Source organism: Perca flavescens, chromosome 20 (assembly GCF_004354835.1).
Source record: "Perca flavescens isolate YP-PL-M2 chromosome 20, PFLA_1.0, whole genome shotgun sequence".
Classification (NCBI taxonomy): Eukaryota; Metazoa; Chordata; class Actinopteri; order Perciformes; family Percidae; genus Perca; species Perca flavescens.
The window spans coordinates 10099455-10113514 of NC_041350.1; the positions used below are offsets into that span (position 1 = coordinate 10099455).

General features: G+C 38.5%; 1 protein-coding gene across 3 annotated transcripts in view; it reads left to right on the plus strand.

The window, feature by feature from the left end:
* Window positions 1-3410: 3410 nt before the first annotated feature.
* lingo2b (leucine rich repeat and Ig domain containing 2b) overlaps window positions 3411-14060 on the plus strand; it is a 51080-nt gene continuing 40430 nt past the window's right edge. The window contains exon 1 of one of the 3 annotated variants that reach the window (XM_028566129.1): window positions 3411-3483. The gene's annotated coding sequence lies outside the window, so the exon portion shown is untranslated. The remainder of the gene's footprint in view (window positions 3484-14060) is intronic. The other 2 variants (XM_028566131.1, XM_028566128.1) reach the window with 2 other exon arrangements.

Sequence of the window (14060 nt, forward strand, 5' to 3'; positions counted from 1 at the left end):
TTCAAACCCACCCACCTCCAGCCCATCATCCTGAGATCCCTTAGAATGTCAGTATACAAAGAACTTGGAAAGAAAAGGTTACTTTGGGCAACATGGCTTCCCATCTCAGTTCATTGGCACCTTTAGAAATGTCACTTCAACATGACAAATGTCATCACATTCTCAAGGATCGGCATTCTTTAAGCCAGCGGGCGAAGCATCTACGACTAGATCCTTCTTGATCTGATGAAGCATTAAGTGGCTGATCAAGTCCTTGTTGAAGTTTTGCAATGCTTGTGGTAGTAACCTTTAAAGGCCAGCTGATCTCCTTTGCAAGCACAGACTCAAATGATAAACACAGTAGTGAGTGAAATGAATGTTTATAGCACCTTTCTAGAGCAGACATCACAAAGGGCCACACAATAAAAGCAACAGACAAAATAAAAGCAATATGAGAGTGTGCAAAACTAGTCCAAATATGAATAAGGCAAACTCCAACATACCAACTGAAATAATTATGGTAGTTAACACCTGTCTAACCAAATAATGTGGGGGGGCGCCAGAAATTACACACTAAGTTAGTTAAACATTAATAAAAAAGTACCAACTATTCGGTTTCATGTCAATAAACAACATTTTTAAGATGTTTTTATGTCTGATCTGGTCGCATAATTTTCATAATGTTACAGAATGTTATCTGAAGTGTCAATATTAAAAATTGAAATATCAAATAACTCATCTGCTTTGCTATGACTCTCATCCTTTGTGATTGGTATTATTTAGAATGCAGAATGGATATTAGATAATGAATTCATCTGTTTAGTAATCGTCATGAAAATCTTTCCCTTGCGGGATTAATAAAGTATATATATATATATATATATATATATCTATACTGTACACCCAGTTGCCAGTTTATTACAGCAGGTACGCCTATCTTAAACTGATGCAGTCTAATACAACAGACCTACCTTCATAAAGATTATCTACATCATTTTGTTAAAGCTGAGATGTGTTGACGGCTTTAGTGCCATTTTGGAGGCTGTAGTTGTGATGTTGAATTGTGTCATACTGAGAGGTGCTGATATAAATGGAGTGGACAAAATATTTAATCCCCTACATATTCAGTGTTAAGAAGCCGTGGTTTGCGTCTTTGACATACAAAATACAATTAAACAGTTTTATTTGTGAAGTTACGGCATTAGTAAAATGTGTTTTGCAACAGTCACAAAAAAATAAATGCAGGTTTGTCCACATCTTGCATTTATTAAAAACTTCCCACTAATAAAGATGATATATCTTTCTGCTGTGAATAGTAATAAAACCACATGCCCCAGTCTGTGCAGACAGGTAAACAAAAGGCCACTGACACGGTCACTTTATTAAATGGGGTTACAGGCTAACCTTGGCAGCAATGAATGCAATCTGTGGCAAATTGAATTGAGCACAGTTTCTCAGTCTCCAGTTGGCCCCATGTTACCACAGGAGGACCTCCTTGTTTTCCAATCAGAGACGCAGACAAAATCCCCAAACCCTCTGATGTGAGATAACCGGTCAAATCAATCAGGCAGAAGGACATAATCCAACAGGGGAAATATGAAATGAAGGCTAAAATCAGAATACACTTCCAAAAGAAATAGTATTGCTAAAGCAATCATATAAAATGCCGACCTCAATCTAAGCAGAAAAGAGCCTAAACAAAATCGTATCACTGGAATATTTATCCAGTTCACTTGTTTTAAGGCTTCACTGGGGCATTTCCGTTGATGCTGTGGCTCCAGGCAGGTTTTTAAGGTAATCGTTTCACTGCTGTCCATCACTTTACACTGGAGGGAGCTGCAACCCAAAATAACTTTAAACTGGTGCTTGTAAGGGCCAGTAGGCAGTATAGGGATGGATTTGTTTACAGCAGTAAGTATACATACTGCAGGCTTTCAACTTAAAAGGCAGTGGTTTAGGGGCTCAGTGTTGTGTGGATTACACTGTGGTCTTGTCTGTCTGCCTGGGTATTTCTTATCTGGGGCTTTAATGGTGGCAGCTCACAATTCAGAGGAAAAGGAATTAGACAGCAGCACAAGCTGAAAAAATGTATTGTGTGTGTGCAGAGGTGAAGAGGGAATTTCAGACAATCAATAAAAGCATAAACCTTTGTGTGTGTTGGTATGACTGGCGGCGTAGTGGGTGAATACTGATGTCTAGAAAGAGTGTATGCTATGAATGAGATTACACATTTAACAGTAAAAGAAATGTGTACTACATATGTCGCCAGTAGCTATAATTAGGACATTACACTGTGTAGGATCTAAGCCATGGCCATTAGTGAAGCTCAATGCTTTATCAGCTTACCATTCTTTTTATGGCTGATCAATTTCCCCAGGGTCTGTTTGGGCGCTCATATCTCTCCCAGCAGTATAGGGATCAATGGTGGGATTTGTTAACCCTGATTAAATTAAAGAAGAGGTTAACCAGAGAGGCCTTAGTTTTTGCAGCCTTGTGTTTGCGAATGCTTGGATTATATTTTAAGCCTGGACACATATACTTATGGTATATGAAGGACCCATGAGACACAATCACTGCATAAACACAGAACACAATCGTGCAGTGTGAAGCAGTTATTGTACACGTGGTGGGGTTTTAAGTATTGATTCAAACTCCCTGTACAACTGCCTGAGCCAGTGTCTGTAATGTACAGTATATAAGTCCCAAATAAAGAAACACCATATTATCCCCATTTTAGCTTCACATTGCTGGTTCACAGTGCAGTGTGGGATTGATTTTTATCATTTTATTGATCACCTTTAAGGCACATCTTGGAGCACCTATTTATTTATCTTTACTTTCAACTGTCTGTGAGATCCTAGGGGCTGAGTAGAGCTTTCTGTTCCCTTTGGCAACATTCCAACTGCGTGTCTTGCTTTAATGTACACCCTGAAAAAGGTATGAAATTCCGAAAGCCTGAAATTTCAGTACCCGGCCAAGGAAAGTGTGTGTGTGTGTGTGTGTGTGTGCGTGTGTGTTTGTGTGCGTGTGTGTGTGTGTGTGCGTGCGTGCGTGAGTGCGCGCATTGCTCTGTGGATTTAGGGTTATGATGATACTTTCACATTATTTATCTAGCACCTAGACCTGCTTTATAATTTAAAAAAAGACATGGAAATCTTTATCCCAACTTCCTTTGCTGTGTGGTCATTTTGTGAGTTTCAGAATCTGACTTTTTCTCATTTAATCATTGCAACAAAACCTCATTGCTCTTTTCTTCTTTCCTTTGCTAATTGAAAAGTTGACATTTACTGTAGTATGCACTGTGCTAACCAACACGGTGATTTCTCAATCCTGTTCTCAGGACCTACAGTGCTGCTGGTTATCCATCTTACCAGGTGGTTAATTGCAGTTAATCACAGTCACCTTGCATCGCAGGTGTCATTTAGTCCCTCATTAGATTGCTGGTATAAAAACCAGCAGGGCTGTAAAACCACAGGATGGAAAAAGCACTGCACAGAAAAGAAAGTAAGAAAACTTCAAAGGTTGTTTCTGCTAACACAAGTGGGTCAGTCAATGAGTTTGAGCACTTTCATAGCAGCTGGAAGATATTTAGTCAATAGAATTTCTTATTCATTTGAGCTGTGCAATCATCAAACATTCGAAGTATGGTGAGGTCACCACTGGCAGGGTTCACACAAACTAGAGATTAATTAGCGTAGACTTTTGTGACGTTTCACACTGTTTGCACTTGCAGTTATGTATTCAATTGGCTGGTTATAATAACCCCATGTGCACTCCATGCCTCATTCATCTGTAACAAATGACCTCAAGAGATTCAGTAGTCACATGTAAGATGTTGCCTCGATTCAGTAACGTGAATATTTCCTAACATTTAATTTTATAGTATTTTGTTATGTCCCACACACAACGCACTGGCAATGTAAACATGTATTTATTTATTTATTCATTTATTTATTTGTGTCCAAGATATTGAACAGGAATTTTTACGGTAAAAAAAAAGAGTCAACTATGTAACATTTTGTAATATAACCAAAGCTGCATTGATCACTTATTTATGGCCACTTGAGATCAAGCTGAACATTGAAATATTCTAACCTTAGAAAGTTGCTATGGCAAACATGTTAGCAAACAATGTCCTATGCAGACAAGTCAAGTCAATTTAATAGCCCAATAAAACAAATCACAAATTCACCTTGAAGGGGCTTTACACAGCATATGACACCAAAGGTAATTAATTTGCTGATTCAAAAGAGAGGGTGGATTCAAATGTAACACGAAGATTCTTGGCTCTGATTTTGGGATTTCATCTCGACTTACTATTACTTTATCAAACTGGTGTCTATGTCGAGCAGGGCCAATGCATAGAATTATCAGCATCTCAGTTGTATCAAAATTCAGCAGCAGAAAATTATGTGGCATCCAGTTTTTCACAGCAGACAATTTAATAATAATTTGGAACTGATGTCTGCTAGTAAAGGTAGCCTACATACAGCTGAGTATCATCAGCGTAACAGTGGAAATCAATTCCATGACTTTGTGTAATTTGGCCAGGAGGTAAAATATAGAGACAGAAAAGCAGAAGGCCACGAACAGAGCCCTGAGGTACTCCATAGTTCACGTCAGAAAAATTTTATGTAGGATTATTATAGGAAACATACTGTACCAAGCTATTAAGCTGAAGGATGCTAAACACATAGTCAAGCAGATACATTGCTGATATAAAGATATTATATCAGTGCAGTTAGCAGCTGATTTTACTAATTAGAACAACAATTAACTAATCAGTGAAACCACCTGGATGTCATGGTTGAAATGAAAGATCCAAGCCCTCTGTAGCACCTTACCTATTCCTCTAACTGCACATTTCAAGTCAAGATTATTTGTGTAGCCCACTATTACACACAATAAGTGTGTCTCAATCATAGACTGTAAATTGCATAGTATGTCTAATCTACTTTTTAATGTGTATTGTGTTCACACTGGATTTTCAAAAAATAGAAATGCTTTGATTGTGCTGTTGTCCCACAATCCAATGCACAAATGAAATAGATAAGCCGCTCAGAGCTGCACAACAATTACACTAATTGCAGGTGGTGGTGAGACAGCTGCATAAATATCTAGGAAAACAAAAGATAAAGAACCTTGACTTTGAACTGCAAAACACTGTACTATGACAATTAACATATTATGCATAACGTGTATAAAGTTAGTATACCATCAAAGAATTGGGACACAGCTATTGTTCCAGTGGAAAGTGGAAAGTGAAAAGTTGTAACAGTTAGTAGAAAATGAAGAAATTATGTCATACTTTAGGCAACTAAGACTGGCTAATGCATGCAATGGAAAGGAGATTATGTTGTCTGCCACAGTTTTATGGATTATCTATCCTTGAGGCCACTACTGCTCTATAGGACTTCTGCAACATTATTGCTACTTTTTGTGAAAAAAGCATGGTTGTACTTCAAAACATGGTTTCTCATTCATTTAAATCAGCATTCATTATACTTCTGAATACATAATTGTCTGTAATTGAGTCTGGTGAGATACAATGACTATTTATATTATACCTTTACAAAACCTGTTTTACAGTAAGTTACGGCTAGATGTTTGCTGCTAGTTTTTAGTGCCATGAGTAGGGTAAACGTACCCATTAAGCCCACCAAAATCTGAGTTCAGTTATTTTTCCTACATACTGAGATAGTTTATTAACATAATCATTTGTTAAAATGTAAGATTAATCTCTCCTTTGAAAATAAATTAATTTATTTGTGTATGTTTTATTATATAAAATAAAGATATTTTATGAATAAAGTCAAAAGTCTGGCATAGGCTTAATTGGTACAGTGGCACCATTTAAGTCCACGTGTTCCAAATAAGCCCACAACAAAAATGATTGACAAAATATAAGTAATTATTATTTTACAGTTAGTGAAAACACCAAATATGTATTCAATAATATGTCTTCATTAACAAGTATCTAAAAAAAACCCACTTCATTTTATGTTCGGCTTGCTTTAGCCAATTTTTCACTTGAACCAATAACGACCATCATCACACCACAAACATGACTTGAAGAGCAGCTTGTGAAAAAAGATAAGACTACAATTATTATTCTGATAAGCTACATTCATAGGTTTATTTATTTTTTTCAATATTGATAATATAACAATTTTTAAAAGTAGTAAAAACACTGACACTGCGTCATTAACCTGTCTTACGTTAACATTTACTTTTAGTATTTAGTATTTAAAAAAAAGTTTGTTGGCATGCTTTTGCCAACTTATCACCTACATTTTAACATCAGATATCAAACATGACTTGCAAAACAGCTCATAAAGTACAGCATTTTGATTTCTTGGTGGTTTGCCAGATGAAAAGGGTCAGCACCCTGCAGGTTAGCCCGGCAAAGGATGAACCTCCGACATGCCTGATGATTTTAGATGCTGTAATTCTTCCTCTTTGTTGTCATTTTTCTCACTGTAAACAAATGATTATGCAAATTAGGTTACATAACAATACTTCTGGCCAGTGTGTACTCTTGTTAATGACGTCAGTAAGATAAAAGAACATCAAAGTCACAGGATTACAGTAAAAATGACAAAATTACAAATCTTTACATCAAATATTCCTATCAAACTCCTCATTTAAGGATTTTGAGATGGGCTTAAATGGAACATACCGGGCTTAAATGGTTCTACAGTGACTACCGGGGAAATAAAGATGATATGTTAATACCAAAATGAAATAAATTTATAAAGATATGCCTGGAGCCTAAATATGTTGTAAACTTTCCGTCATAGTTGTCCCTCTGTTGCCAAACTTTCAGAATTATCAAGGTATTTTCATTCAAAGTTGGCTTGCGCTACCTGCTTTTTAGCTCACTGTACCATTTAAGCTCACCTTGGAAAAAAAGGCCTTTTAAAAAATATTTAGCTCACCCAAACCATTTATTGGGTCTTAATTTGTAGATTGATGTAAAATGAATCAGAAAACATTAAGTGTACATGCTTAACATTTTTAATCCTTCGGCAGTGTATCTATCAGTATGGCTATATTTTGACCTTGTGATTAGCTCACTACGCTAACTAGCAAAACCCATCTTTCCAAATGAAATCAAATAGTACAAATTGGCAAAAAACTACTTGATAATACACAACAATCAAATCATTAATCTCTCAATTTCATAATATGAATGTACTTACCAAGTTAGTGGATGTAAATTGTTGAAAATAGATTCCTTCTGAGGGGTCCCAAAACACCAAAGTTTTGAGGCGACTTTATGTGAGCCTCCTTTAGACTGCACTGATGTAGGCTGGCATATCTCAACACTGACAAATGTGATTGGTTCTCAACAAAAACTGATGTGTAATTAAGAACTTGTTAGATTGGATGAAATAATGAGTAGCATAAGACAGCCCCCCTTTTTTTTTTTTTTTTTTAAATTTACTTCAAAGTTGCAAGTGGGCTTAAATGGTGCCTGGGCTTAATGGGTACGTTTACCCTACATTACAGTCACTTGCTGCCTTTGTGCACTTGATGCAGCCTCCAACTTTTCAATGCCCACCTCAGAGCCGCTTGTCACATTTTCATGGTTGTTATCACTCAGTAATTCTCCAAACAAGTGCATTTGTGCAAGACTGTATAAAGGATTGGCTCGTGTGAATTTAATGTGCACAATAAATCGGCTTTGCCTTTGGTTTAATTGCTTCTCTGAGGAGTTTACAGCACAGAATTTTGCATGATTTACATGACTACAGCTAAAAATGATACAATATTTTGAGCCTAACTCAGAATAATGAACATTTAAACTAATTACAAACCCTACCGTATATTGTTGCAATAGGGAAGGAAGGCTAAATGAGGGTTATTTGATCTTTTTATGTTCGTTTTAGTATCTTGTTGTTCTATAAACACATTTTCACTGAGCAGACAAAGCATTTAAAAGCATTAAATTTGCCAGTTATCTTGACATTATCATAATATGCTGAATATTTTAGGCTCAGTCTGTCTCCCATGCCATTCCAATAATGACCTGTTTATAGTTCTGTGATCTGAATCATCATCCTCTGATCATTGCCTCCATGTTCTCATTTGCCAGGTATTGGTGGTAAAATGATTTCATTACACGTCTTGAACACGCAGCTGCTTGTTATTACAGGCGGTCACCGGGTCTTGCTGCTCTCTACTGACCAATTTGCCTCCCACAACACATTAAAAAGGAATAGATGTTGCAGTATACCTTGCTGGTGCTGTTAAGACTCAGGGCACTTGATAAAATGGTTAATACACCTGCCTGTTATGCTAACCAGACACTTTATCCTCTCCTTTCCAACATCCTGCATTTCTTTCCCTGTAGGCAAAGTCTTAAAATTGTGCAGGTGATCATAGCAAACCATTGTAAATTCTGCTATTAATAAAACATAATCAGTGCAACCATAATCAGTTTGTTCTCTTGTGTTGTTGAGGTAGTGTGGTTTCTGAAAAATAAGTTTTATATTCTATATTCATTGTCCAGTTACAGATTGTAAACCAAATCATTTTAAAGTGGATTAAATGATATCCAGCAACTGGACACACACACACACACACACACACACACACACACACACACACACACACACACACACACACACACACACACACACACACACGTAGTATACATTGTACTGTATATATTAGGTGGTAAGGTTAGCTTAGTTTAGCGTATAGTCTCATAAGGTTTTCTTATCAGGACCAGTGACCCTGATCCCGCTCCTGGCAACCTCACAGTGAAGACAAGACTCAAGAAATAGTGCCAACATGTAATCCCACGTAAAACTACAACCTTTCATTTTTTTTTGTCAGATTTCTTTGTGTGGACAAAGCCGTAGCTGGAACAGAACAGAACCACTGATCAGTCTTTATGCTAAGCTAATCACCTGCTGGCTCCAGTGTCATATTTATTTAGCGTACAAACATCAGAGTGGTATCAATTTTCTCATCCATCCCTCTGCAAGAAAGCAAATAAGTGTATTTCGTATATATATATAATTATTCCTTTAAAAAGACCCTGATCTGACGAAGTCCACTCCAGACTCAAGAAAACGGTTTCTTATGAGTCTGTGATATTCAGCAATTACTAAATGTCAAATAACATTTGACTTTTTGGCAAGGAGTAAGCGAGAGCAAACCAAACAGCTCTCATCTGTGTTCTGTACTGTGTTACTTTGCAGCATGACCTTTAAGCAGATTTCTGACAGCTCAGAGTGGCAATAAACAACCTGACTCAACCCCTGTACAGCAGCAACAACTTTGGCAGAGCACATCAGCTGGGGGTGCTGCATGGTCTGAGGCCTTACACAACCTTCTGTGGTTCACACGACCAACTAGGAGGCTGGTCAGCCATCAGCTAGGGACATAGTCTACATCCACGACGTTCCACTTCCGGGATTGCTCGGTTTTCGCCAGAAATTCCTCCGGATGTCTTTCTCTTCAGCCGGATGTCCAGTACCTTCCGCTTTCTTTGTGTTGTAGCTTAATATTAAACTGCGGTTGATTTATGAAGACTATGGTTAACTGCTCTTCAGATCTCTGCAGGCTAAATCCAGACAGCTAGCTAGACAATCTGTCCAATCTGAGTTTTCCGTTGCACGACTAAAACAACTTTTGAACGTACACGTTCCACCAAAACAAGTTCCTTCCCGAGGATATTTTGCAGCGGCACCGTGGCTCTGCTCGGTGCTTAGCGCCGCCGATGACAATTGTGATTGGGTTGAAGAAATGCCAATAAACCAGAGCCCGGTTTTCTCCCATCCAGGAATGCTGTGTTGACTAGCCAGACCCTGCTTAGCAGCACTGTGGAGGAAGGTCTGGCAATGTTAGACTACTAGGGACATGATGCCACTATGGACTCATGGAAGCTGTAAAGGGTTATGTAACTTTTTTTGCCTCAATGAACACAATATGTGATGCATATTGACAGTTCCTGTCCACAAGAGAAGGAATTAATGAGCTACCCAGGATCTAGCCACAACACTGGTGTTCATGGATTGCCTTGGTAATACCACAGGATATCCATGTGCTGAGTGCACCATTATGACACCAGCAAAGACACCCAGCGTTGTCCCAGGGCTCACTCAGTCCCAGAATACCTTTTGGAATGATAAAGTCAAGATGGCATCATAGTTTTCTTTAAGGCCTTGGAGGTGTTGCACCAAATGGTGTGCCTTCTGTCTCTGTTGTTTCTGCCTTTCTGCACAAGCTCTTCGTGAGTACAGGCGACATTTACAATGCAAGCCATATGCTTGTGATCCAGAGGCTCCACCGCCACCCAGCTCTGGGACAGGGGAAGCGTGAGCCGTGTTGAGAGGAGGGACCGACCTGCAGCCTGTCACTTTGTCCCCTTTGATCTTTCAAATTAGGTTTATTATTTCCTTTGCTGTTAGGTTACCCCAGGAGTTCAAACAATATTAACTATTTAAAGGCATCTTGTGTTTTTTTTGTTTCTTTTTACATGCTCCTATTTCCTGGCTTTTCTTTCTCCCAGGCTCATCTCCCAAATAACAAGAGAGAGTGGGTGAAGCAAAACAGATATTAATTATCACAGGTATTAATTCAGGACAAATTGGATGATTGCTAAAATGACTTTTACTTCATAAGGCACAATTACTGTCTCCCAGATGTGGCACTGTGTGCTCCTCATTTATGAAAGGGCTGTCAGTCTCAAATTAAGTTTACAGTCTCCTCTTCTGACCTTTTGAGTTAGATTAGAAAAAATAAAAATTGAAATGTCACGGACCCTATGTTTTAATCACTCGGGATATTAATACAGTGAAATAATATTTCCTGTTTATCAATCCGAAATGTCAAAATGCAAGCTGCTCAGCCTTACCTCCGTCATTATTTGCTTTCAGTCAAGAAAATATTCTCTCAATTTTGGGAGCAGTCAGCAAAAAAGACGTGAGTTGGATACCTAATATAATGCTTGATTATGTATTCACTTAATATATTATTTGTGCCTCTACTGTATCTATCTCCATAGTTCTCAGGATCCTGCTGGTTTTCATTGTTGTAGCTGTATTTAGGGGTTGATTTCCACCTGGTACAAAACTAACGTTTATTAGGATACATTTTAGGCTTGTAGCATTTCTTTTTTACTAAAATGTTTGCTACCAATATCAAGTTGTTTGAGAATGAACTGTTTTCTGTGGTTTAAATTGCTGGAGCCTCAGTTAAGATCTGCAAGACAAATCAAAGTATTGTCATGGGGAAAAGCAAATTAAATGTTGTTATAGAGCCTCATGCAAGTTAATGTAATTAAAGTTGCTTTACCACGGAAAAAAGCTGAGATGAGGACAATGCATCAAACTGGGAGAGGAAATATTTTATGTTAACATCACAAGTAATGGGAGCGTTATGAATGATGGAGCAATAAAAAGTGTGAACAGCTTACAGGGATTTTAGGTTAGGCTTTATTTCTTCCTCAGGCATGGCTGCCATATATGCCAGATCTTTTGGTCTCCGGTTCTGTCTTTACTGCTTCTATTTTGGTCCCCCTCTCAGTCCAGTGGCGCAGGAGGGGAGTGGCAAGCCAGTCTTTCACCACAGGGACAGAAGCAGTGTTAGGTTGTCTAGCCAGAACCCCCTAGAGACATTAGCCCCACAGGTACATGCTAATGAAGACAGTGGAATCAATATTCCTGCCATCCACACACACACACACACACACACACACACACACACACACACACACACACACACACACACACACACACACACACACACACACACACACACGTTTGTATTTCTATAGCCTACTTGTGTGGACCCTCCATTGACTTCATTCATTTAATTCATTACTTTTTGGGAAACACACTTTGCTTTAAACTGGCTCTTATAATTAAGTTAACAACCATGTATTTTATTTTTTATTTTACATGTAGGCTATGTGAAGAGACCAATAATGTTAAAGGAATACTTAAACATTTTGGGAAATACACTTGTTCTCTTTCTTGCCGAGAGTTAGAGGAGAAGCTCGATACCACTCTGACATCTGTCTGTTACATATGAAGCTACAACTAGAAGACAGTTAGCTTAGCTTAAAAGAGGAGGAAACAGCTAGCCTGGCTCTTCCAAAAGTAAATAAAAAAAAAAAAATCTGCCTATACCAGCACCACTAAAGCTCGCTAATTAACACGTTATATCTTGTAAAACAGCCCATAAAGCCACAACTTGCAGCTATTTTTCTTTTTGATTTTATATGAATTAAAGGAACCAGATAGGTAATGTGTTAGTCTTTTTATGCCGAGCTAAACTAATGTCTCCTGGCACATCATCCAAATACCTTCCTTGAAACAAACCTGTAGGCTATAAAAATGTCAAACCTTTTCTCACTTTGAAGGATTTTTCTCATTCCTTGCTGTCCCTGTGAGGACATTTGGTCCCCATAAGGATGGAAGTGTAAAAAAAAAACTCACACACATCTCATATCTTCATTATGTCACATGTGAGTCAGGGGTCCCCTATGATTCACAGTGTGAGCGTATGTCACAGAAGATTAAAATACAGGAAAGATAAGAGGAAGTGTGGTGTGTATGTATAACAAGGATAAAGGGAAGGAAGGAATCAAGGCTGATCTCTGGAATAAAAGTTGCACAGAGCAGATTGAGAAAGAAAGAAAGAAGAAATAAAAAAGGGGAAGTGGAGGTAGAAACAAAATACATTCCACATGCGCTCCTCTCTTTTTTGCCTTTGCCTTATGCTGTGAGCTGGTAATGGCAGACTGATTAACTTGGAAGACTGGCTTCCCACCATTCCAGGGGCAAGCCAGCCAGAATATGAAATGTGACTTCCTATGAAACCTTCAAAGTAAAACATTAAACGAGACGTTTTTCCACAAAAATCATTTTAGTCTTGTATGAACAAAAACCCCCGTCTGAAATCACATAGTCTCGCTTTGCCAGACCTTCCTCCACCACAGCGCTGCGGAGGAAGGTCTGGCTAATCACAGCATTCTGGGATGGGAGAAAAACATGCTTGGGTTTATTGGCATTTCTTTAAACCAACTTCTTGCAAAACAGCCTCGGAAAGGAACTTGTAAATTCAAAAGTTGTTTTAGTCGTGCAACAGAAAACTCAGATTGGACAGGTAGTCTAGCTAGCTGTCTGGATTTACCCTGCAGAGGTCTGAGAAAAGGTTAACCACAGTCCTCATAAACCAAACAGAGATTACGCTGCGTTCCAGACACAGTTTTTAGCCCGTAAATTAAGGCTTCAAGTCACGACTCACGAGTTGGTAGCGTTCCAGGTAAAGTCACCACAAACCCTTCTAGCTAGCGGCTACCTAACATTGACGTTAGCTATCTAGGTTACTTTACGTTGTCTATTTATGTCTATTTATTTCTACTTATCACTGTTAATAAACGGCGTCTGTACAGCCTCAACGGGGGTCGCCATTGTTGTTTATGTGTGTGTGACGTCAAAAACTGTAACTGGGAGTACAACGATCTGGTACGAGTTCACGGGTAGTAAGTTACGGGTTTGACTGCCGTTCCAGGGCACTTTCGCTGGTAAAAGGTTGTGAAAACACAAGTTACGGGTTGCCTGGAACGCAGCATTAAAATGCCAACATAAAGGAAGCCATAAGGCAACGGATATCCGGCCTAAATGAGCGAAATCCGGCGAAGCAATCCCCGAAGTGGAACCTCGAGAATATAGACTAGAAATCACAGTACTATAAAAATGAGGGTTTTTTTCTCTAGTTGAAAAGTAGTTGCTGCTGTCTATATATAGGCGTGAAATCAAATCCTGCTTAGGAAAAATGTGATCAAGGTTTGAGTGATCTGAGTTGCAGGTATCGACCTGTTGTTAAAACCCAGATAAGCTCATCTTGAACACTGCGTTGTCCACCTCGGACGTAATCATTAATTTGTTTCAACAGAAATTGATTGGAGAATTGATCAGTGGTGCTTTGTCTATGACAGCCTTTCAGTTGATGCTAATGTGACATTTTAATCTGATCCACACACACACAGACACACACGCCCACACGCCATCATTGTTATGTCATCTTCATTGTCTTCTAGTGCTTCTCATTATTCTAAA